The sequence below is a fragment of the Pleurodeles waltl genome, chromosome 2_2 (assembly GCF_031143425.1).
Source record: "Pleurodeles waltl isolate 20211129_DDA chromosome 2_2, aPleWal1.hap1.20221129, whole genome shotgun sequence".
Taxonomy (NCBI): domain Eukaryota; kingdom Metazoa; phylum Chordata; class Amphibia; order Caudata; family Salamandridae; genus Pleurodeles; species Pleurodeles waltl.
The window spans coordinates 1,139,128,148-1,139,153,225 of NC_090439.1; the positions used below are offsets into that span (position 1 = coordinate 1,139,128,148).

General features: G+C 47.7%; 1 protein-coding gene across 1 annotated transcript in view; it reads right to left on the minus strand.

The window, feature by feature from the left end:
- Nucleotides 1-25,078, minus strand: part of MROH1 (maestro heat like repeat family member 1) — a 1,237,492-nt gene that overhangs the window by 818,311 nt on the left and 394,103 nt on the right. The gene's annotated exons all lie outside the window — the stretch shown is intronic.

Here is a 25,078-nt window from a genome sequence, read left to right on the forward strand (position 1 = left end):
CTCTGAAAGATGTAAGAAGCCACAATTTAAGGTTTAATGCGCCCTATCTCCACAGTGATATAATTGGGTTTAACAGATGACAACCTTGCTGGTTGGACTGTGGATGTGCAGTTGTAATGCCCCCAAACGGTGTGTGATGGGCACCTATTGAGTTTGCACCTTATATCAGGTCCAGGCAACCACTATTAGTTAGTGAGACAGTGCCTAGGAAGCAAGGGCTCTCTAGTGGTAGCTGCGGTGAGCAGCCACTATTTATCTAGGAGTATAAAATACTTGCAATACCACAGCAGTCACACAGCAGCTTACCTCACATGAGAGGAGCCACACAGTGTTGCAAAAATAAAGGTACTTTATTACAGTAACACTGAACTAGATTACAATAGGCAGTCCCACAACTGGAGGTATGTATACACTATACACACACGGTAAGCACTAGGAATGAGCATTGAAAAACAAGAAGCATTGGCAGGAAATAGAAAATAGCTAGAGGGGGGCAAAACCGACTGAAATAGTGGAATGCAAAGACAGATCCCCCACCCAAGGATGTAGAGTAGTTAGAAAGGAGCTGGGAGAATTCGGGACCCCCAAGAGGTGAGTACCTAGATGACCCCCAGCGACCAGGAGAACAGATGTATGTTGCCTTGTCTTCCCATAGACTAACAAGAGGACTTAGAAAATGAACTTCGCAAGAACAGGATTAGTCCAGTGGAATTCAAGGGTGGATTCTGGATGAAGTACACCTACAAAAGGAGGGGACAGAGTCCAGTCCGCATAGGAGTGTCCATGTGGGGCATTAGTCACTACCCACCCTTCTGTGGATGAAGATCCAGGTCGACGGTGGATGATGAAGGCCAGTGGTGGAGCCCAGGGGCTGAAGAGTCCCTGAAGTTGTTCTAAAGCTACCACATGCCAGTCGCCGGGTCGCATTCGGGCAGTGGTTAGAAGGACCACCAACAAGCCTTGGCAAATCTGGGCAGAAGAGGATTTGCAGAGAAGAGCACCAGCAAGGTCCAAGGGACTCAACCCTTGGAGGGTAGCCCGGGCTGACGCTCAGCAGTCGGGAGAGCCAGTAGAACGAGCCGTAACCCCCATAGGCAACCCATTGGCAGCAGGCACAGTAAGTTGCAGTGAGGCCCAGTCAGCACACCTGGAAAGGAGTCCCACAACCCTGGTGCAGCAAAGGAGAGACTGTCCTTGCAAGGATGAAGTGCTGGAGGCCGGGCTACATGGAGCCTGAAGATCCTTTGGAGTCAATAAGCCTTGGTTACTGCAAGAGTTGCAGGGCACAGGGGTTCTGTCCTGCAAGGAGAGGCAAGGGCTCATCGTCTCCCAAGTTGGACCCAAGGCAGGGAAGACCACTCAGAACCACCTCCTGTGTTGGAGGATTGACGCAGTTCCTGTGGAGAGCAGATCCCTGCAGTCAGACATCGTTCCCTTAGGTGCCTGCAGATGTAGGGGAGTGACTCCTTCACTCCAAGGGAGATTCCTCCTTACTTCTTTGGTCTTGCGGACCCTAGAGGATGCACAGCTGTGGAAATGTTGCAATTGCTGGAAGGAGCCAGAGAAACAATGTTGTAAGGCAAGGTTATCTCAGGGGTTGCAGGCTTGTTTGGTTCCTGTGAAGTCCAGCAGCGGTTCTGGTGGCCAGGAGCAGAAGAGGTTGATGCAGAAGAGTCCTGGTTGAGTCTTGCACACCGAATCTGGGGACCCACCCGCAAGGGAGTCCCTAAATAGCCGTAACAGGGGGCTTTGTCACTCTGCAGTGTGACCACCTATCTGAGGGGGTCATTAACGACAGTCACCTGCCCCAACCAACCAGATGCTCCCAGCGGGTTCTGTACATCTTGTTTTCAAGATGGCAGAATCAAGTGGCCACCTGGAGCAGCTCTGGGCACCACCCCTGGGGTGGTCATGGACAGGGGAGTGGTCACTCCCCTTTCCTTTGGGTGTTGGTGTGGTTGAGTGGGAACCGCACCGACACCCACCGACAGCGCACACAACCTGGGATTCATCCTGGACTCATCGCTATCAATGACGTAGCAAGTCAACGCAGTCCCTTCCTCCTGCTTCAACACCCTCTGCATGCTTTGGAAGATCTACAAATGGATCCCACTGAAACCAGAAGGATGGTCACCCAAGCCCTCGTAAGCAGCAAACTGGACTAAGGCAACGCCCTCTATACAGAAACCACAGCCAAGCTCCAGAAAAGACCGCAACGCATACAGAACGCCTCTGCATGCCTCACCCTGGGCATCCCTCGCCACGGCCACATCACAGCCCACCTGAGAGATCTGGACTGGCTCCCCGTCAACAAGAGAATCACGTTCAAACTCCTCACCCATGCTCACAAGGCACTACACAACACTGGACCAGAATACCTCAACAGACTCCTCTCCTTCTACACCTCGACCCGACAGCTTCGCTAGCCCTCGCCACCGTCCCACGCAGCCACAGAATAACCGCTGGCAGCAGATCGTTCTACCACCTCGCCGCCAAGACGTAGAACACTCTTCCCACCCTCCTACGACAGACACAGGACCTACTTACCTTTAGGAAGCACCTCAAGACTTGGCTGTTCGATCAGTAGCAGTTCCCCCCACCCTCCCCATCAGCGTCTTGAGACCCTAACGGGTGAGTAGTGCGCTTTACAAATGCTCTGATTGATTGATGGTTTCGGGCCAGAGTCGGGAAGGCATCAATTGTGACCTTCAAAACAAACTGGTGGTGTGGGAGAATACCCGTCCCCAACCTTGTAATACCTATTTCGGAGGGATAGGGTGTTGCATCCCCTCTCCCACAGGAAGTCCTTTGTTCTGCCTTCCCCTGCTTGAGCTGGTCAAGCAGCAGGAGGGCAGAAACCCATCTGAGGGGCTGCAGGAGCGTGGGCTGCTCGTAAAACCCTGGAAGACAGGTAGAAGCAATACTTGGGGGTCCTCTCATGCCACCAATACAGACACTAGTATTGGGGTATGATTCCAACATGTTTAATGCCAAACATGCCTAGGTTCGGAGTTACCATTATGAACCTGGACCATAGGTAGCGACCTGTGGCCAGTACACAGGTGAAATGGCTTCCCCACACTTACAAAGTCCAGTGCATTGGGACTGGAGTTCGTAGGGGCACCTCTGTTCATGTAGGAGTGCCTCACACAGAAGGACCTGCGGCCCTGCCCTCTGGGGTGACGTACACTGACCTGGTGCACTGACCAGCAGTGAAAGTGTGCATGCACCTTTTCACGCAGGCTGCAATGGCAGGCCTTCAGAGGCAGTCTGAATGGGCTTCTTTTGGTGGTATAATACATGCTGCAGCCCATGGGGGAGCCATGGTGTGCCAATGCCCTGGGTACCTAAGATTCAAATATAAGGGACTTACAGAGGTCCACCAGTATGCCAATTGTGGGGTGTAAAGGGTACCAAGGCAACCAAATGTAGAATCACTGGTGTCCTGGTTAGCAGGATCCCAGTGAACACAGTCTAAGAACACTGGTAACAGGCAAATAGTGGGTGTAACCATGCCAAAAAGAGTGACTTTCCTATAGTGCAGTATTGCCATTTCTGCTGAATTGTCCCTTTTACTATCCAGTCATCTGCAAGTAGACATGAATGTTTAGACAGTGTTAATATGCTGCCAGCATTGTGTGTAAACTGTCAGAAGTAATTTGATGGCAAAAGAAAGAATTTTGCAGTTAGCATACTTTCCCAGTTCCAAAAATAGATATTTGCAATGATCTGGACACATGCACACTTCGAAATAAGCATACTTGATATCTATTGGTGAGGTAGCCACCCTACTGCAACAGTGGAATGACCTTTTGGGGGAGTAGTAATTTTGAAATTATTTGAGGTCACAGCAGTTGAGAAGTCTAGTCTATGACACACTTTTGCGGGGGATATGAAAATAAAACTGAATACAACTCCCTTGTCTAATTTCTGCAGGTAGCACACCCTTGATCACATCCTTGAAACAAAGGAAGCATTTTTTTCGAGTAGGTGTGGATGATCTTTATTTTGCCTGTCACTTTTTGATGGTAGATCCAGGGGCTCTATGCCATATTTAACTGTGGAAGGCACCTATTAATCTGACATTTTCTGACTCAATTTACTCCTCAGAGGTGTTGTGTATTCAGTGGAACGTGCACTGAGTCACTGCCACTTCCTCAAGATCCTCTCATTTTGCATCATGAGTTACCATAAAATCTATCTCTTTATACTGATAAGGCTGATTGAATTGCTGCTGGTTAGTGTGGTATGTCTGATGAGAGTAAAAGGATTGCCTTGAAATGGGAGAGCCCGTATGCAATGGTAGCTGTTGTTGCAATGCCCCCATAGAGCTTGCAGTTCTGTAGGCTTTTATAACTTCCAAGCAAGGAACCAGTAGGAGGTACCCTCGAATATCATGGTCATGAGATGCTCCTGGATCTCTGAGTGAATGTCAGCAATCTAATGCTTTGCATATCTCCAGAATGATATGCTGGTAATGACTAGTGCACAATGAATAACAGCACTTGTATTGGTTTCGCCCTGTTAGCAAATTTACCAAGTTATTTTTCCACAAGTCTTGGGAAGATGTTCTAGCAGTTCTTCCATCTCTCCCCAAACACATCTATCTTAGCTGCCTGAGAGAGCTGGGCATTAGCAATACATCGCTGCACTGCTACTGCAAGTACTGCTTTCAATCCTGCTAAATCAATCTTTTTTTGCTGTCAGTGGGCAGGCCATCTCCCTACCTCCGCATAAATTATGTTTTCATTGCTGGTGTTCACAACCATAGACTCAAGTATCATACGTCTTTCTACACGAATTAGTCTTGTGGCGGGGTTGTAGTTCAAAATCTTTTTATTGAATATTTTCAAAGCATACAATTGCACAGCAGCTGCATTTATCATCTGAACATGCTAAGTGTCTTTATTTTATTTTGATAAACAAATGTTATTGATTTTAAACCACAAAGTGGCAAAGATAAATGGGTGACACACAGGCAATTCAAGACACAAAAAAAGGTGGCGATGACACAACAGCAACTCTCAAGTAGTATAGAAGCAGCATAATAAGTACAACCCAGAGTCCTGCACCAAATACGATATTCAAGCAAACAGACCTGACCACTTCCCCCAAACCCATCCATATTTACGGGAGCAGCCCTGGCCTTGTAAGCTGCACACTCCTGTTGTGCACACCAGGCTACTCCTTATCTCCATCCCGACAGTGAAGGAGGGGTAGGGGACATCCAATGCGCACCAATATCCCGTTTAGCGACACGGAGGGCCGTACCCAAAAAGGACCTCTCATCCTTCATGCCCCCAGAGCCCTCAAACACTTCAAGCAATATAAACAGGAGGGAAAGGGAAACCTTCAACACCAGGGGCAGGAAGAGTTGGGGCAAAGGCCCGGCTGGTGCAACCGCACTAGGGATAGGTAGGCAGAATAAAGATAGTATATTTGTATCAATCACGGTCGAGTAGAGATAGTGAACTAGCGAGGTGCCATCAAGGCATCTCTCCAATTCTCATAATCAATGAGAATCAACCATCTCTCCAACCAATCTCTGGTAAATCTGGGAAATCCCTCCATGGCCAAAGTTACCAATAAGGAGCTTAGCTTCCAGGGAACTATAACCTGGTAAAGTTTCAGGGATTGAGACATGAGTGAAAAGTGTGTGTCGAAGTTGGAGGTACTTGTAAAATTGAGTATTTGTCAGGGCATGGGTTGCCTGAAGGTCTGAAAAGGAGTAAGGTATATGCATCCCAGACCTGTCCTATCACTTCTGCATCTCAGGGAAGATCCTGGCCAACAGGCTGCCTGGAGTACTGCCCATCTTGATTCACCATGATCAACGTGGGTTTTGTCTCTGGCTGCATCACTGTCTTGAATATAAGTTTACTATTTCACATCATTAGCAGCATCAATGTTAACTCACCTCGGGCGGCTGCTAACTTGAAACATCTGTAGATCAAATCCTATGCCATATGGAGTTTGGCGGTGGTTAACAGGTTTCTTACCTTCAGTAATGCATTATCTGGTAGAGACTATACCTAGCTACAGATTCCATCCCTTTGAATTTGAAAGATGTTTGTGTGAACAGAACCCCTGTGCGTCGTCGGGTGGCTTTCATGGGCCTCGTCTTCATCGCTGGTGCCAGAAGTGACATCGTGTTCAGCTATATAGGCGCCACCCAGTCAAGTGGACATCAGTACTTTTCACGACCTTCCGCGCCAGGAGCAATAAGCCATAAAGTGTCCTGACGAATGTGCGTCCAGACTAGGGCCCTGAAAGAGATCAACCTTAACACTAGAAAATATGTTAGTAGAGCGGGGAGGCATGGGTGGGTGTAAGGAATCTGCAGCTAGATACAATATCTACCAGATAATGTGTTACCGAAGGTAAGTAACTTGTTCATCTGATAGAAACTTCTAGCTGTAGATTCCTTACCTTTGAATAGATACCCAAGCAAAGCCATCCTGGCGGAGGACTGTGGATAAATTAATTAGACTACAGTCCTGCAGAATAAAACTGGCAAATGCCTGTCTCTACGGACCTGACTATCCAGGCAGTAGTGTTTTGCAAATACATGCAGGGATGCCCATGTTGCTGTCTGGCAGATGTTCAGGACCTGGACTCCATGAGCCAACGTCACGGTCACAGCTTTTCCTCTGGTAGAATGAGCACGTAAGCCCTCAGGAGCCTGCTTTTAGCCAGGAAGTAGCAGATCTTTATAGAGAGAATGAACCAGAACGGAATGGTTCACTTATGTACTGCCTGACCTTTCTTTGCTTCAAGATAGCCCATTAAGAGTTGGTTGTCCACCCACAACTCTCTTGTGCAGCCAAGGTAGAACAACATTCTTTTTGGGTCCAACGGTGGAGTCAATACTCTTCTTTAGAGGGATGTGGTGGTGCATAAAAGGTGGGCAGGGTGACAGACTGTCAGAAATGAAATGGAGTTACCGCTTTCGGCAGGAAGGAGGCTCTGGTGTAAATGACCACTTTATCTAGAAAAACACATAAGGAGGGTTGGATGACAAAGCCTGCATCTCCCTCACCCTCCGTGCAGGTGTTATTGCCACTAAAAAGGCTTTCTTGATGGTAAGCAGCTGGAGGGGACAATTGTGCAACAGTGCAAAGGGAGCACACAAAGTAGGTGAGAACTAAATTAAGGCCTCACTGAGGCATGATAAAGGGTGATAAGGAAACATATGTACAAGCTCTTTGAGAAACCTATTTACAATAGGAAACTTAAATAAAGAGGGATGGCCAGGCAGCTGCAGGACAGAGCAGAAAGATAGCCCTCAGGAGTGCCCAGAGCTGAGCTCTGCTGGGCAAGGTAAGGATGAAGAGATGAATATCAGAAAGAGGGACTTAAAGAGGGTCAATAGACTTTTCTGCATAATATAATACAAATTTTTGCCACCGGCAGGAGTACACCATCTTGGTGGAGAGACATCTGGCTGCCAAGATAACATTGCAGACTTTGGGAGGAAGGCTAAAGGCTGTCAAGTGCTGCCGCTCAATCTGCATACAAAAAGGTGGAGAGTTGACAGATTCAGGTGGAGAACCCAGAGTTACACCCTGCTGTTCCAGTCATGTCCAGAGATGCAGGGCCTCTTAACAAAAGGTCCCCAACCCGCCCTGCTTGATGTAGTACCACATGGGGGTGGTGTTGTCTGTGAACACCTGCACTATCTTCCCCTTGACAGAGGGAAGAACTGCTTACATTGCCAGCCGGATCCTAAGGAGCTCCAGCAAGATGAGGGTCTGGATTCCCCTGGAGAATAGAGTCCTCTGACCTTCACCTCTTTCAGATGGCCACCCCATCTCAGGAATTACAAATCTGTCACCACTGTGTAATCTTGTTGGGAAAGGGTGAGAATTTGGCATGTAACTCAATCTCTGTTCTTTAGCCACCATTGCAGATCTTGTGCATTTCTGGACCTTGTCTGAGAGATTTCCCCAATGCTGCGCCCACTGAAACTTCAGGTGGCCCACTGCACTGGCTGCATATGCCACCTGGCATGATTCACCAGCAGCATGCAGAGGCCATGAGGCCCAGCAGCCTCAGTCATTCTCACCGAATTAAAGGACAGAGGCTGAAACATCTGTATCATAGCCTGTATATTCTGGACAAACAGTTCGGGAAGATAAGCCCAAAACTGCACTGTGTCCAGAACAGCTACAATAATATGGAGCATCTGAGAAGGAACCAGGTGTGACTTTGACACATTTATAGTGAGTCCCAGCAAATACAGGAGGTCCGCAATAGGCTGGAGGTGGGAGATGACAGCCTGGGACAAGCCCCCTTCAACAGCCAGTCATTGAAATAGAGGAAGACTGAAACCCCTAATCTCACAGATGAGCTGCAACCACCGCCATCACCTTGGTGAACACCAAGAGGTGCTGGTAAGGCCAAAGGGGAGCACAGTGAACTGAAAGTGCCAGTGCCCTACCTTTGACCGCAGGTAACATCTGTGGGCAGGCAGGATGGAAATGTGGAAATACATATCCTGTAAGTGCAATGCTAACAACCAGTCTCTTTGGTCTAGAGCAGACAAGACCTGAGCCAAAGGGTGCATTTCTCCTTTCTGGGGAAGAGATTGATTCAGGATAGGCCGAAGACTCTTGTTCTTTTTGGGTATCAGAAAGAAGCAGGAATATCAACCACTGCCTACTACTGATACCAGAAACCTCTTTCTGGTTCTTATGGCCAAAAGGGCTGTAACTTCCTCACGGATCAAGGATAGATGATCCTCCATCAGCTGATCCTGGGTTGGAAGAAGAGAGAAGGGGAAGATTTGAAAGGGAGCAGAGGTGCCCCCACGACCTCCATGACCATTTTCCCAGACTTCGTGAGTGTGGGGATGCCATTTTACTCATGCACTGGACATAGGTCACTACCTATGTCCAGCTCCACAACGGTAACTCTGAATATGGCCATGTTTGGTATCAAAAGTTGGAATCAAACCCCAAAGATTTTGCAAGCATTGGTTGTATGATTCAAGGCATTCTGGGGGCTCCTTAGAGGACCCCCAGTACTGCCATTACAGCCTTCTGAGGTTTTCCAGGCAGCCCCAGCTACTGCCACCTCTCAGACAGGTTTCTGCCTTTCTGTTTGAGCAGCTCAAGCCCGGGAAGGCAGAACAAAAGATTTTCTTTGGGAGAGGAGTGTTACACCATCTCTCTTTGGAAATAGGTGTTACAGGCATGGGAGGGGTAGCCTCGCAGAGCCTCTTGAAATGCTTTGAAGGGCATCGATGGTGCCCTCCTTGCATAATCCAGTCTACACCGGTTTAGGGACCCCTAGTCACTACTCTGGGGCAAAACTGAACAAAGGAAAGGGGATCACCAACCCAGGGGTGGTGCTCAGAGCTCCTCCAGAGGGTTCCTGGGTTTTGCCAAATTGGATTCTAAGTTGGCAGGGAACTCTGGGAGCATCTGAGAGGCCAGTTCCAGCAGGTGATGTCAGAGCCCTCCCCTGATAGGTGCTTACCTGTTTAGCTGACCAATTCCCCTTTCAGGGCTTTTTAGGGTCTCTCTCTTGGGTGGTTCTTCAGATTCGGATTGCAAGACTCCTTCCCCCTTCTTACCTAAGAAACTGCATCTGGACCCTCCAGGAACTCTACAACTGCAACGAAGAAGCAAAGACGACTTCTGCAACATTGTATCTTCAGCTCCTGCCAGCAACTGTTTCCTAGTCATGCATCCTCTGATGACAGCCAGTCTTCAGCCTGCACCAGAAGAACGAAGGAATCTCCCTTGAAGTGAATAAGTCACTTCCCTGCTTCAGCAGGCACCCCTCTGTAGCGACGACCAGTGGCTTGGGGACCCTCTCCTGACGAAGTGCGTGGATCCAGCATCACAGGTAGTGGACTGAAGTGGTTCTGATAGTCCTGATGTCCAACTTTGGTGGAGGTAAGAGCTTGCCTTCCCATGCAAGACAGTACCCCGTGCACCAGGTGTTTTGCAGTTGCCAAGGCTTGTTGGCATCTTTCCACAAACTTTTTTGGGCACCGTGCAGCACCGGCCCCCGGCACTCCTTCCTGCGACGCACAGCTTCCTGCGTGGTTCTCCGGCAGCGTGGGATCCCTTTATGTTGTACTGCATGGGCCTCCCTTTTGCACCTTCTTTGTCCCCGAGCTGTGGGACTCCTGTGCGTGTTGCCTGGTCTTCAGAGGGCTCTCTGAGTTACTGAGAGCCCACTCTGACCTCCCTCCTGGGTAGAGTCCACCAGGTCCCTCCTGGTCCCGGGCACCACAATTTTCCGCTAACCGCGAGCACCAAGGCTTGTTGGTGGAATCCAGCAACGCAAACCAGACTGCAATCATCCATCCGGCGTGGGACATCTTCTGCACCAACCAGGAACATGCATGCGTCTTCTTGGGTACAGTACTGACTGCTGTTCTGTACCAGTGGTTCTTTTGCACCTTCATCCAGGTTAGCAGGGGCTCCTGTGATCCCTAGACTCTTCAGTGCTTCTTGGACTTGGTGCCCTTCTTCCACAGGTCTTCAGGTCCACAAATCCTTTGTTTGCGTCTTGCAGTCTCTTCTGGTTGCTGCATAATCTTCTCTCGTGTGTTCTAGGAAAATTACTGTGATTTACTCCTGCTCTCCTGGGCTCTGGGGTGGGTTCTATTACTTACCTTTGGTGTTTTCTAATACTCCCAGCACCCCTCTACACACTACACTTGCCTAGGTGGGAAATTGACTTTTGCATTCCACTTTTAGGATATGGTTTGTGTTCCCCCCCAGGTACATTTTCTAACTATTGTGAGTTTACTAACTGTTTTTACAGCTATTTCTGTATTCTACTGTAAATAATTTGTGTACTACTTACCTCCAAAGGGAGTATAGTCTCTATGGTATTTTTGGCATTTGTGTCACCAAATTAGAAGTACCTTTATTTTTGTTACAATGAGTATTTTCTTTCATGCGTGTGAGTACTGTGTGACTACAGTGGTATTGCATGAGCTTTGCATGTCTCTTAGTTAGGCCTTGGTTGCTCATTCACACTACCCCTAGAGAGCCTGGCTTCTACACACTAACTACATTTCACTAATAAGGGATAACTGGACCTGGTATAAGTACCTTAGGTACCCACTACAAACCAGGCCAGTCTCCTACATTTACTGCTTGGGAGAGAATGGCCCAGGTCTCCTCCAGAACCTGTGGCAGCACATATCCCAATGTGTGCAATCGTATCCCACAAGGTGTGTGAGTAGCAGCTGAAAAGGCATGCGGTGTTCACCGACCGCAATGATAGGCTGTTGGAAAAAAATATTTTCTTTCCTAAGGTGTCCAGCCTTTTGGATTCCTTGTCCAGGAGTGCGGCAGGGAATGCACCATGAGAAGCTGAGACTTGCACTATCAAGCTCTCAGGCGTGGGGTGTTAGGTTAGGAAACTAGGATCACCTGGGGCGGGGCGATGGTGAGCAATTGTCCTGTTCACAGGAGGCCCTGTGCTGGGCTTGGACCAGATTCCCACCAGGACATCAGTTAGTGCTTTGTTGAAGGGCAGTAGGGGTTAAGATGAGGAAGCCCCAGGCTGAAGCACTTCTGTCAAGAAGTTAGTCTTGACTGCCACAGAAGGTAGTTCGAGGTCAAGGACCTCTGCTGCCCTCTTTACCACCACTTCACATGATGCTCCTCCCGCCGTAGCCAGAGGAGAAAGCAATCAAGTATCTGGAGAGGTGTTCAGTACACTGGTATCTCTAAGTTCCTCATACCAGTCCATAAATGTAGGGGTGCCTAACTGGTATTCCAAGGGGGCCAATGACCCGTCCCATTTCTCCCCTCTACCAGGCTGCTCCCGAATATGCACAGGCAATGACCTAGTACCAATGGGCCCTGTTGGCACTGGAATTGGCACTGACTCAGAGTCTTCCAGGATGAGAGTGGTGCTGGCGCAGACAGTGGTGCCGGGAGCATCAGTGTCGGGAACGGCGCCAGAGACAATCGTGTTGGCACGACTGGCGCTTGTCCAGATCCATGACTGGATCCACAAGATCCCACAGAAGCTGTGACCAGAGCAGTCGGAGTGGAACCTGATGGGGACTCCTCCGGCTTTCTTCTTATCAGCGATAAATGGTGCAGAAAGTGAGTAACTGATCTCTGCGCACCTGGGTGGTGCCTATACAGGTGACTGCAACGTCACTTCCAGTGCCGAAGACGCACTGCAGAACAAAACGTAAGCACCCAATGGCGCCCAGGGGTACTGCTCACTCAAAAATCTTCCAGATCCAGTCTGATGCCTGGGAAATTCTGCAGCTACAAGTCTCTATCACATATAATTATTTGGGTGCAGATTCTCTATGCAACTCTAGAAGATCTACTTAAGATGGGAAGTGTAGTCTCCAATGCCTAGCTGGTGCGGCCTGGAACTTAACAGTGGTGCCCTCTCTCCCCACTGTTGTTTGCACGGGCCATGGAGCCTTTGGCATGCTATATTCAACAGCTGGGAGTATCCATCCACTGAGACATACATACCATCTTGCAATATGTGGATGGCATTTTACTTTTTGTGCACAGTCATACCACAGGCTTGCCAATACTCCTCTATGAGATACATAAATCTGGGGCATACTCGGGTATTCACTCAAACATGGCTAAGTCCTACTGTTTATGTTGACAGAGGGGCACTGGATTGCTGACTTCTCCAATGGTTCTTGGGCTCCTAGTTGAACAAACGTTTAAGTATCTAGGGAGCAGGGTGTGCAAAGATCAGCAAGATGTGCTTCTGGACAATCTTGGGAGGGCACGGACATCTGCAAGAAAAGTTTGGCACAGGATACCACTGTCTGTTATAGGTAGGGTAGCTCTTACCAAAATCATACTGCTGCCCAGGTTGCTCTACTTTTTTTGCTAATTTCCCACTGAGACTTAACTGCCAGTTTTTTAGAAATTGCCCTCACTGCTAACAGAACCGGTATGGGCCAAATAAGAGAAAGGTAGCCCTCGATACCTTACACCTTCCTTTACATGGGGAAGGACTGAGAGTCCTTGATTTTGAATCATACCACCTCGTAGTACAGCTCCAGAGTGGGATGGCTTACTCCAGTCGCTTCATTTGAGCTTGTGTACCTTAAGTGTAGACTGACCCTCACAGATGTCTGTGAATGTGTTCAACACAAAGTGCAGAACCCTGAACACATCCAGTCTGTCACAGCAAGCCTGGTATATTTGGCAAAGATACTTGCGCTGGAGACCCTGTGTCACAACATATGCTTCCAAGGGCTTCCTATGGATCCACTTGTATTTCACTCAGTTGGCTAAAAGAGTGGACAAGTCCCCTTGGACTTGTAATAGTAGAGTCACTAGGAGACCTTTATGACTCTGGTCACCTTTTGCCATCTGACGGAATATCGTAGGCATACACTTTGCCATCTATGCAATTATTGACTCATGCTGCATTGACTAAAACCACTGCCCTTATGTGGATTGGGGATGAGACTGAACCACTGACTGATGAGCTAATGCAAACGTGGTCAAGAATGGGGAACAGTCAAAAGTTTATTGCACTGGCTTATAGACCCACAAGAACTGCCAGATCCAAAACATTGGCCTCCTTGAGGTGTAAATGGGAGGGCGATCTAGGCGAGCCATTCACCGACTCACACTGGAACCGAGCCCCACAACAGGTTTGACACATCCAATTAATGTTGGTCTCAAGTTTACAGAATTCATCAACAACACACATGATGCCCTACAGCATTTCAGGAAGAAGCTAGAGGATTAAGAATGGGCAGAAGCGCTGGCATCCTTGAGGGAGTTGGTAACATATGAAAGGGTTTCCACTTGGTTAAATTAAAACTACTACATCAGTCCTACTTTGCCCAGATTACACTGGTTAAGATGGGTAGAGCTAGGATGGAGAACCGTCAGTGTGGCTGTGGGCAAATCGGCACATTTTACCAGACTGTGTGGGAATGGCCCAGATTACAAAGCTTTGGACAGTGTTTAGCTACAACTCCCAAATCAGACAACAATTAGCCCATAGAGGAAAGAGTCCATGGGCATTTGTTAGGGCCTACCCACTTGCACAATGAGCATAGCATGAGTATAAGTTTGTGTCTACAGTCTTATACTACTGTATTGTGTGCTTCTGGATCTCTATTCAAATCAGATGTTCCATACGTACATCTGACCTTACTGACTGCAATAGCTGGATGCTGTCAGAAGGATCGGCAGCTTGTTCTGTGTCACTGGGTTGTGAATGCATGCTGCAGTAACGTAATGCCACCCCACAGTCTAAATACTAACTAGGAACTATCTTTTAACATTGTGATTACTTGCTTTCTGTAATGCAGAGGGCAAATACCTAAGTTTTAAAAATGAGCAAAAAAATAGTTATTTCCTCTTCAATGGTTACTTCAGGGTGGGAAGCAACATGCTGAATTACTGAGAATGTATTATGTACAGATGCCTTTACAGGACAGACCCCAATTGCTCATTGCCAGCAAACCTCATGCTCCACAATAGACTCTGCAACTGTAAGAAGTAATTTCAGCAGCAAACCTGGAGTACATGATGGAGTTAGAGGTGGCTTTTTGCTCTTTTTAAGTAAGGGGAAGCCTTTTCAAAGATAAGCTTCCTACGATTCTGTTGAGGTGATTGTCAAACAGTTGCCACTCTTGTGACTCTGCCACAATAAGTCCAGTGCATGGATCTGTGTCTAATCTACCCTCTCTGAAGTGAATGGGTGTTGCTATTAATCTATGGTGGGCATGCAAAAACCAAGCTCAGGACCTAACTCTCAATGGTCACTGTTTGGGATTTTGTTTTGTCTCTTTATGAGGCTGAAACTCCTTGGTGCCCAAAATAACTTTGCTATTTCGGTTTGACTCTCGAAACTGGTCCACTTTAAGCTCCTTTCAAAGACGCAAACCCCTTAAGGAAAGTTACTCACCTGTAACCAGAGTTCTTCCAGGGGAATGCTCATCATAGTTGTAAGCATTGCATAGTTCTGCCCAGCCACAGGGTTCCGGAGAACTTTAAATACATACATATATCTGTATATACAATTCATGAAAATTAGCCACTGATAGAAAAAGTGATTGTAGAAAATCTTTCACAAACTTTTTTTTTTTTAAAGAAAAGGAAAAGGAAAGTGGGGCAGTGTTAACCAATAGGCTGCTATGCAAATAATAAGATATAAAGTGGCCCTGTGCCTTTAATACACCCTGTATCCTTTCATTCCACACAGCTGACAGGTAGGTCGGGTCATTTTTACAGAAACATTTAGTGTTCTGGGTAAAGACTGAGGATAGCTGTAATATTTCTAACCCTGGGAGGCCTGAAGGATGCTTATGACTAAGACGAGGCTTCCCTTGACAGAGAGCCAAGATTACAGGTGATTCATGTTTTCCTTTCTTTAGAGGATTTTCATCAATAGTCTTAAGTACAGAATAGAATAGCAAGCCCATCCCAAACATTATAAGAAGAAAAACAGAAACGCTTCCACAATCACCTGATAAAGATCATTAAAGGAGCTTGTCCTTTGAGCATCTGCTCTGCAGCCTGTAATGTCTAGTGAAGGTGTGAACCGACTTCCATGTAGCAGATGTACACATTTCTGAAATGGGAACTTGTGCTAGTGCAGGGGTGCCCTCACACACAGGTACCCGCACCCTGCCTCCTGGGCAGGAAGGCCTACCATGGGGGTGGCTTATAGTGACTCGATGCAGTGACCTGTAGTGAAAACTGGTGCATGCACCCCTTTCGCACAGGCTGCAATGGCAGGCCTGCGGAACCTTTTGCATGGGCTCCCTATGGGTGGCAGAATAACTGCTGCAGCCCTTAGGGATCCCGTGGAAGCCCAATGCCCTGGGTACCTAGGTACCATATACTAGGGACTTACATGGAGGGACCAGTATGCCAACTGTGGGGAGAAAAATTTACAATTTACAGGAGAGAGCATAACTACTGGGGTCCTGGTTAGCAGGATCCCAGTAGACACAGTCAAACACACTGACAACAGACAGAAAGTAGGGGGTAACCATGCTAGAAAGAGGCTAATTTCCTACACATAATGAGTGCGAATATCGGCCCAAGAGCCATGTGGTGTCTGAGAAACCCAGAAAGTCCAACTCTCACCTTTGACCTCGAAACTGACAGAAAACAGCTGTGGTGTACCCCAGGGCTCCTCTCTTAGTCCCACCCTCCTTCAATGTTTACATTACCCCGCTCGCCAAGATAGTAAAACACCAAGGGCTCAACATCGTCTCATACGCCAACACTCAGCTAATTCTCTCCCTTACTGACAAACCATTGACAGCCAAAAGCAACTTCCACAAAGGAATGAAGGCAGTAACCGACTGGATGAACGACAGCTGCCTCAAGCTCAATTCGGATAAGACAGAGATCCTCATCTTCAACCCTACTCCCATCGCCTGGTGGCCCATTGCCCTTCGAACTGCCGCAACTCCCAACGACCATGCACGCAAACTTGGCATCATTCTCGACTCCTCGCTCTCTATGACCCGCCAAGTCAACGCTGTCTCATCCTCATGCTTCCACACACTCTGCCTGCTTCGGAAGATTTTCAAGTGGATCCCCATGAACGTGAGAAAAATAGTCACCCGTGCACTCGTCAGCAGTAAACTCGACTACGGCAAAAGTTGGAATCAACAAGAAACTCCAAACAAGACTCCAGAAAATACAGAACACCGCAGCCAGAATTCATCCTGGACATCGCCCACCACAGCCACATCTCCGCCCACCTAAGAGATCTACACTGGCTCCTTATCAACAAAAGCATCACTTTCAGACTCCTGACACACGCTTAGAAGGCCCTTCACAACATTGGACCTGCCTACCTCAACCACTGCTTCTCCTTCTACACACCCCCCAGGCAACTCCCCTCTACTCAACTGGCCCTCGCCACCATACCTAGGATCCGGAAGAACACAGCTGGAGGAAGATCCTTCTCCTACCCCGCCACTCAAACCTGGAACATGATGCCGCTTCACCTCAGGTAGTCACCCTCGCTGGCTTACATCACATGAACACATTACATTGACGAAAAAAAACATACGTTTATAACTCAATGTACAGGATATGTTACATAAGGCAGTGAGGGTTTCAAGGTGTAAGAGTCACATATCACTGTTCATATTTCACTGTGCTATAGAAGGACTGCAATGCAACTACAAGTAACAAAGGGATCTGTGGGTTAAAAGCAGTTACCCACTTACCTATCCACATAAAATTTGTCATCTGCACTTACATGATGTGCTTTGCAGGGGACGCATTTACCCTCTATGCTACTTTAAGTCAAAACTGGGAAATGACAAAAAACAGATCTTTCCAGCAAATGCATGAACCACTGGAGTTATCTTACCATTATTAGTATTCCCTCAGATTTACTGGGAAATCGAAGATCTTTGCTGAAGGTGACTTAACCCCATTAGATATTTTAAAATTCAGACTTTGGAATCAACTAACCAGAACAGATTTACTGTCCCATTTCTCTTTGTTGCCTATGTTTTTTTTGTGTGTTAAAAAAAATAAAATCTATAAATTGAGGCCCAGATTTTGTGCCTGGGCTATGTCACTTTCCTGGCACACCTTTGATGCAAATTCTATTTTGGGATTTACAGTACCACACACATGCAGCACAATGCACTGTCGTGCATTACCTTGCATCAAGTAGGCATTACATGGGTGGTGCGTGGGCGTTCCCATGCAGCCATCCATGCGTTTTGACAACTCTATATATACATTAAGACTTGTAAGCATAGGTTTGCACCAGACTGGTGAGATTACCTGAGGCTGGCGTAACAAGCAGAAATATCTTTATTTCTCCTTATTTCATTTTTTCCTCTTTGCATGCATGCTGCATTTGGCAGCACACATACAAACAGGAATAAGCCTTGCATAGGTCTGCTTGCTCCTTCAAGGCCCAAAGAAGACAGTTTTGTGCAGAAGTATCTAAATCCATCACACCTACAAAAAAATTATTTCCAAACATTTGAAATGATGTGCTTTATTTACCAGTCCAATCACTAAATGTTGAAGATCTGTTTTCCTTGTAAGGAAGACAAGTTGCTTTTTTGTAGCTCTTAAAATTCAAGTGCATTGAAAGTCACAGTTTTAAATTTGGCCAATAATATTGGAGAGGCATGCAGTAAATGATCACATTTTCAAGTGTCCAGCAAGAAGCTAAATGTCCTGTATGTGAAGTCAAAGCCAATTAATCAATTCTTCATATGGACAGGTACTTATTCATAGTCAAAGTGAAATTCTTTGTTTCACTCGTAGGGGATTTCCATGTATAATCATAAGCACTGAATAGTCCCGCCAACATGCAGGGACCCTGCAGCAGGTCACAAACCCTGTTTTATGATAGAGATGAGAGAGAACAGGGCAGAGTAGCCTCAAAGGATGCCATTATATTTCTAAAATAAAATTTGTGCCTTTAAGAACCTAGGGACCACCAGTATCACATCATGCCCAGCTGGTGGCAGTTGCTTTAGTTCTTTTTTTCTAGCTCCTGATGACAGGACCCTGAAGCTTTGAGCTCAACCTTTTGTACAATTTTTTCCCTCAAAAAAATCTTGTCAGAAATTGGTGACAACGCCTTTACTCAACGTCTTTTTACTTTCCCTGCTTTTTTCTGTTATTTTTTTACAAAAAAACTGAGGCACTTTGTCAAATAAGACGCCTTCTTTGTTTGATAAGTGTTCTCATTGTGGCAGGAGAAGGTGAGGTGTGTTTCATCAGTCTACCTTCCTCATCTTCTCAACGCCTGTGACATCTGCAGGAAGTTTTTCAGACACACACTGTGTGACAGAGGGATGATTCTCCTTCAAGGAGTAGAAGAAAGATGTCGCCAGCAAAAACAGTCTGCCAGTGGGGCTTCAGAGTGAGGTGAAGAAGCATAGGCAGCCAACACGTGTTTTGTCGTAGACAAATTTTTCTAGGTTGCAAAAACAAATATCAAAATACCAAATCAATACTAACAGACAAAGCATATTGACAAAGTGAATGATAAACACAAACACCCCAAAGTGCACTGTCATCTAGTCAGTGACATTGGAGACACAAGGCACCAAACTGTGCAGTGGAACCAGAGAACCCATCACAAATTCAAGAAGTGTGGAAAGTCAGATGTAAGCAAATCAAACAAGATCTTGCATGGTGAAATGTTAGAGAGAAGTTATGTATCAAAATGAGCTTATTCCATCAAGTAGTCAAATCAGTCATTGTATAAGAAGTCCGTATGGCTGTAAATAAGTCTATTTCATATTTAGCAAAGTTGAGATAACTGAAGTGGAAGACGAAATAGAGAGCACAAGAAGATAAGTCTACCCAGGAGTTAAAGAACAGATTCCCCAAGGCCAGTGGGCTGCAGGTGTACCTTGAGGCGTCGGGTATCTTCGTCCGGTTCTCCGGATTTAGGCTGCAGGCATCGTCGTGTTGGACAGGAGGGGTCAACCCAGGGTGGAGACAAGGTCAGAATCGCCTGGGGACCTGCTCTGGTCCAGTGGGCCACCTAGACACGGGCTGTGGGCATCTGGTGCAGAGTGGGCAGGACTCACTCCAGGGCAGTTCTGGAGTCCTTCTTGGAGTTTCTTGTGGACAGGGTCGTTGTCCTCTGGAGTTCTTGGTCCTCTGGTGGGCAGGCAGGCAGTCCTCTGGGAGTTTCGAGAGGTCACTGGTCCTGCAGGATGCGTTACCTTTTCGTAGCAGGGCTTCTGACACTGAAGACTGGCCGGTAGGGTTGGTGCCAAGTCAGTTGGTGTCTGGAGTGTTCTCTGCTGAGGGGGTCGGCTTAGCAGTCCTTCTTTCTTCACATCTTGAGGTCACCAGGAATCTGATGAGGTAGGTTCCGGGGAGCCCTTAAATCCTACATTTAGGGGCATTACAGGGGGCAGTAGCTACTGTCCCTGAGGGTGACTACACCATTCCAGTATCCACTCCCTCCCTTTGTGGATGGGGACAGTCCTAACCCTAATGGTCCCTGTCCTTCAAACCAAGATGGAGGATTCTGCACGAAGGGGGTCACTTCAGCTCTGGACACCGCCAGGGTGGCACAAGCTGCAGTAGTCACTCCTCCCTGTTTTACCTAATTTTCCCACCAGACTTGCTGGCAAAAGTGGGGCTTCGTCTGGGGGGGGGGGGGGGGGGGGGGGGGTATCTCTACTAACTGGAGTGCTCTGGGGGACTGTAACAGGAGGCCTGAGCCTTTGAGGCTCACCTACAAGTGTTGCAGTTCCTGCAATGAGCAGGTGTGAAGCACCTCAACCCAGAGCAGGCTTCGCTTCTGGCCTCACAGAGTACAAAGGCTCTCACCCCATGAGGTCAAAAACCTGTCTGTTAGTATCAGGCTGGCACAGACTGGTCAGTCCTGCACTAAAGGGTTGGGTAAAATATAGGGGGCATCTCTAAGATGCCCTTCGTGTGCATGTTACAATAAATCCCACACTGGCATCAGTGTGGGTTTATTATGCTGAGATGTTTGATACCAAACTTCCCAGACTTCAGTGAAGCCATCATGAAGCTGCGGAATTCGTAATGACAAACTCCCAGCCCATGTACTCAGTCTGGCCACATTTCACTTACAATGTCTAAGAATGGACTTTGACAATGTAGGGGCATATTGCTCATGCAGCTATGCCCTCAACTGTGGTATACTGCACCCTCCCTTAGGGCTGTAAGACATGCTAGAGGGGTGACTTACCTATGCCAGAGGCAGTGGGTTGTAGGCATGGCACCCTGGGAGGGATGCCATGTCAACTTTATCTTTTTCTCCCCACCAGCACACACAAGCTGCAGTGTGCATGTGTTTGGTGAGGATTCCTTAGGGTGGCACAAGATGCGCAATATCCTGATTCCACAATTTTGCAAAGCAGCTACCTGTAAATCAGTACATACTTTCACCAAGCACTACTGCCTCGACTGATACTAGAGCTGATGCTGAACTAAGGCAGGTTTCACTCAGAAATACATTTGCTTAAACTGCCTAAGTGAACCTCTGTCTTCCCACTGTGATATGTTGGGACGGGCTTGCTACTCAATTCAGTGCTTAAGACTATACATGAAAATCCCCTATGAGAGAAGGAATACTTTCTTACCTGTAACTCCTGTTCTCTCGTAGGGGAATTTCCATGATAAGTCATAAGAACCCCCCTTCCTCTCTGGTGGAGTGGACAGAGGTATCCGTGCAATCTTTTTTTGTCTCAAATTGCCTTCAAAACCAACTGAAGCAACCACCACCAGCTGGGCATGACGAAGTGAAGTGACTCCTTCACTCCAAGGGAGAATCCTTCTTCTTGTGCAGGCTGAAAAGTTGCAGTCTTCTGAGGATGCACAGTGAGGAAATTGTTGCAAAGCTGACAGGAGCCCTGGAAACCATGTTGCGGAAGAGTCCTTTCTTCTTGGAAGCAGCTTGTCGGGTCCTGGAGGATGGACCAGTGTGCTAATTGTTGGGAGAAAAAGTTAACAGCAACCAAATTTAGAGGAGAGAGCACAGTCGCTGGGGTCCTGGTTAGCAGGATCCCAGTGAACACAGTCAAACACACACAAATAGGCAAAAAGTGGGGGTAACCAAGCTAGAAAGAGGCTACTTTCCTACAAGAAGTCTAATTGAAACAAACTTTCTTTTGGAGAGTTTCAGAGGTAGAGTGGATAACTTCTGTTGCCTTTCTTTTGAAAGATAATCTTTGTTTCCGGACTGTGTTGAGAACTGCACACAGAAAGATCATGTTTTGCGTTGGTACGGTGGATGATTTCCGGTGGCTTACCGTAAGGCCTAGACTGCAAGACAGTGCAAGACAAGCCCTTGTATCTTGGGAAGTTTCATGGGGTGTTGGCGTTTTCAGCAGACAATCATCTAAGTAGGAAAAAATTGAAAATCCTGTTTTTGAAGTGCAGCTGCCACTGGCTCGAGACATTTTTGAAGATTCGATGAGCTGACTTCAGTCCAAAAGGGAGAACTCTGAGCTGATAATGGACACCGGCTACAAAAAGCAAAGGATTCCTGGGGTGAATGGTTATGTGGAAGCAGGTATCCTGGAGACCCAATTATGTCATGTAGTCTCTGCTGTTTAGAAGGTGAAGGATGTCTGATAGGGTTATTGTAGGAAGTTGGCTCTGTATATACTATCTCAAAGTAAGAGGTAGTGTGCACAGAGTCCAAGGGTCCCCCTTAGAGGTAAGATAGTGGCAAAATTAGATAATTCTAATGCTCTATTTTGTGGTAGTGTGGTCGAGCAGTAGGCTTATCAGATTGTAGTGTTAAGCATTTGTTGTACACACACAGGCAATAAATGAGGAACACACACTCAAAGACTTAACTCCAGGCCAATAGTTGTATATAGAAAAATATATTTTCTTAATTTATTTTTTAGAACCACAAGATTCAAGATCTGAAGTAACTACATAAAATGCAAGGTACTCCACACAAGTAAGTAAGGAACTTTCAATTAGAGCAGTAATATACACAGTTTTAGCTAAAAGGGCAATAAGCTATTTTAAAAGTGGACACAGTGCAAAATTCAACAGTTCCTGGGGGAGGTAGGTAAGTAAGACACTTACAAGTTCAAGTTCCTGGGCATAGGCAGCCCAGCGTTGGGGGTTCAAGGCAACCCCAAAGTTACCACAACACAGGGCCGGTCAGGTGCAGAGGTCAAAGGAGGGCCCAAAACACATAGGCACCTATGGAGAACAGGGGTGCTCCGGTGTCAGCCAACAGGTAAGTACCTGGACGACAGACCAGAGAGGTTTTGTAGCACATTTGGGAGGGGGGGGGGGGGGAGACACACACAAGTAGGCTCACAAAACACACCCTCAGCGGCACAGAGGCGACCGGGTGCAGTGTGCAAAGCAGGCGTTGGGTCTGTAATAGAAATCAATGGAGGGACCCGGGGATCACTCTAGCGGTGCAGGCAGGGCACAGGGGGGCTTCTCGGGCCAGCCACTGACTGGGCTAGGCAGAGGGTCGCCTGATGGTCACTCCTGCACTCAAGTTCAGTTCCTTCTGGTCCTGGGGGCTGCGGGTGCAGTGCTTGGTCCAGGCGTCTGGATCCTTGTTAGCGGTCAGGGGATGCCTCTGGATTCTCTCTGCATGAGTCGCTGTCTGGATCCAGGGGGGGTTGTCTCGGGTTACTCACGAGGTTGCAGTCGCCTGGGAGTCCTCCCTGTAGATTTGGTTCTTTGGAGCTCGAGCCGGGGGCGTCAGGTGCAGAGTGTGAAGTCTCACGCTTCCGGCGGGAAGAGTGAGTTCTTTAAAAGTTACTTCTTTGTTGCAAAAATGTTGCTGTGGGTGAACAGTGCCACTGTTCTCGGAAGTTTCTTGGTCCTTTGGGTTTCAGGGCAGTTCTCTGAGGCTTCAGAGGTCGCTGGTCCTTGTCGGATGTCTTGCTGTGCAGTTTTCTCTGAGTCTAGACACAGGCCGGTAGGGCTGGGGCCAAAGCAGTTATCTTCTCCGTCATCTCTGCGGGGCTTTCAGGTCAGCAGTCCTCCTTCTTTGTGTAGGTTGCAGGAATCTGATTTCCTGGGTTCTGGGTGCCCCTAAATACTAGATTTAGGGGTGTGTTTAGGTCAGGAGGGCAGTAGCCAATGGCTACAGTCCTGGAGGGTGGCTACACCCTCTTTGTGCCTCCTCCCTGAGAGGAGGGGGGCACATCCCTAATTCTATTGGGGGAATCCTCCAAACTTAAGGTGGAGGATTACTAAAGGCAGGGGTCACCTCAGCTCAGGGCACCTTAGGGGCTGTCCTTACAGGTGGTTGACTCCTCCTTGTTTTTCTCATTATCTCCTCCAGCCTTGCTGCCAAAAGTGGGGGCACTGGCTGGAGGGGCGAGCATCTCCACTAGCTGGGATGCCCTGAGGTGCTGTAACAAAAGGCATGAGCCTTTGAGGCTCACCGCTAGGTGTTACAGTTCCTGCAGGGGGAAGTGAGAAACACGTCCACCCAGTACAGGCTTTGTTCCTGGCCACAGCGTGACAAAGGCACTCTCCCCATGTGGCCAGAAACTCGTCTAGTTGTGGCAGGCTGGCAGAGACTGGTCAGGCTAGCACTAGGAGTCGGACTGGTATTCAGGGGGCATCTCTAAGATGCCCTCTGGGTGCATTTTGCAATAAATCCCACACTGGCAACAGTGTGCATTTATTGTGCTGAGAAGTTTGATACCAAACTTCCCAGATTTCAGTGTAGCCATTATGGAACTGTGGAGTTCGTGTTTGACAAACTCCCAGACCATATACTCTTTATGGCTACCCTGCACTTAGAGTGTCTAAGGTTTTACTTAGACACTGTAGGGGCATAGTGCTCATGCACATATGCCCTCACCTGTGGAAGAGTGCACCATGCCTTAGGACTGTAAGGCCTGCTAGAGGGGTGACTTACCTATGCCGCAGGCAGTGTGAGGTGGGCAAGGCACTCTGAGGGGAGTGCCATGTCAACTGAGTCATTTTCTCCCCACCAGCACACACAAGGTATGAGGCAGTGTGTATGTGCTGAGTGAGGGGTCCCCAGGGTGGCATAAGACATGCTGCAGCCCTTAGACACCTTCCCTGGCATCAGGGCCCTTGGTACCAGGGGTATCATTTGCAAGGGACTTATCGGGGTGTCAGGGCTGTGCCAATTGTGGGAACAAAGGTACAGTTTAGGGAAAGAACACTGGTGCTGGGACCTAGTTAGCAGGGTCCCAGCACACTTTCAATGATAACTGGCATCAACAAAAGGCAAAAAGTCAGAGGGTAACCATGCCAAAGAGGCATTTCCTTACACCTCCCCTCCCCCAAAACTAAAGAGGATGAGACTAACCTTTCCCAAGAGAGTCTTCATTTTCTAAGTGGAAGAACCTGGAAAGGCCATCAGCATTGGCAGTCCCAGGTCTGTGTTCCACTACAAAGTCCATTCCCTGTAGGGATATGGACCACCTCAACAGTTTACGGTTTTCTCCTTTCATTTCCATCAGCCATCTGAGAGGTCTGTGGTCAGTTTGAACTATGAAGTGAGTACCAAAAAGGTATGGTCTCAACTTCTTCAGGGACCAGACCACAGCAAAGGCCTCCCTCTCAATGGCACTCCAACGCTACTCCCTGGGGAGTAACCGCCTGCTAATAAAAGCAACAGGCTGGTCAAG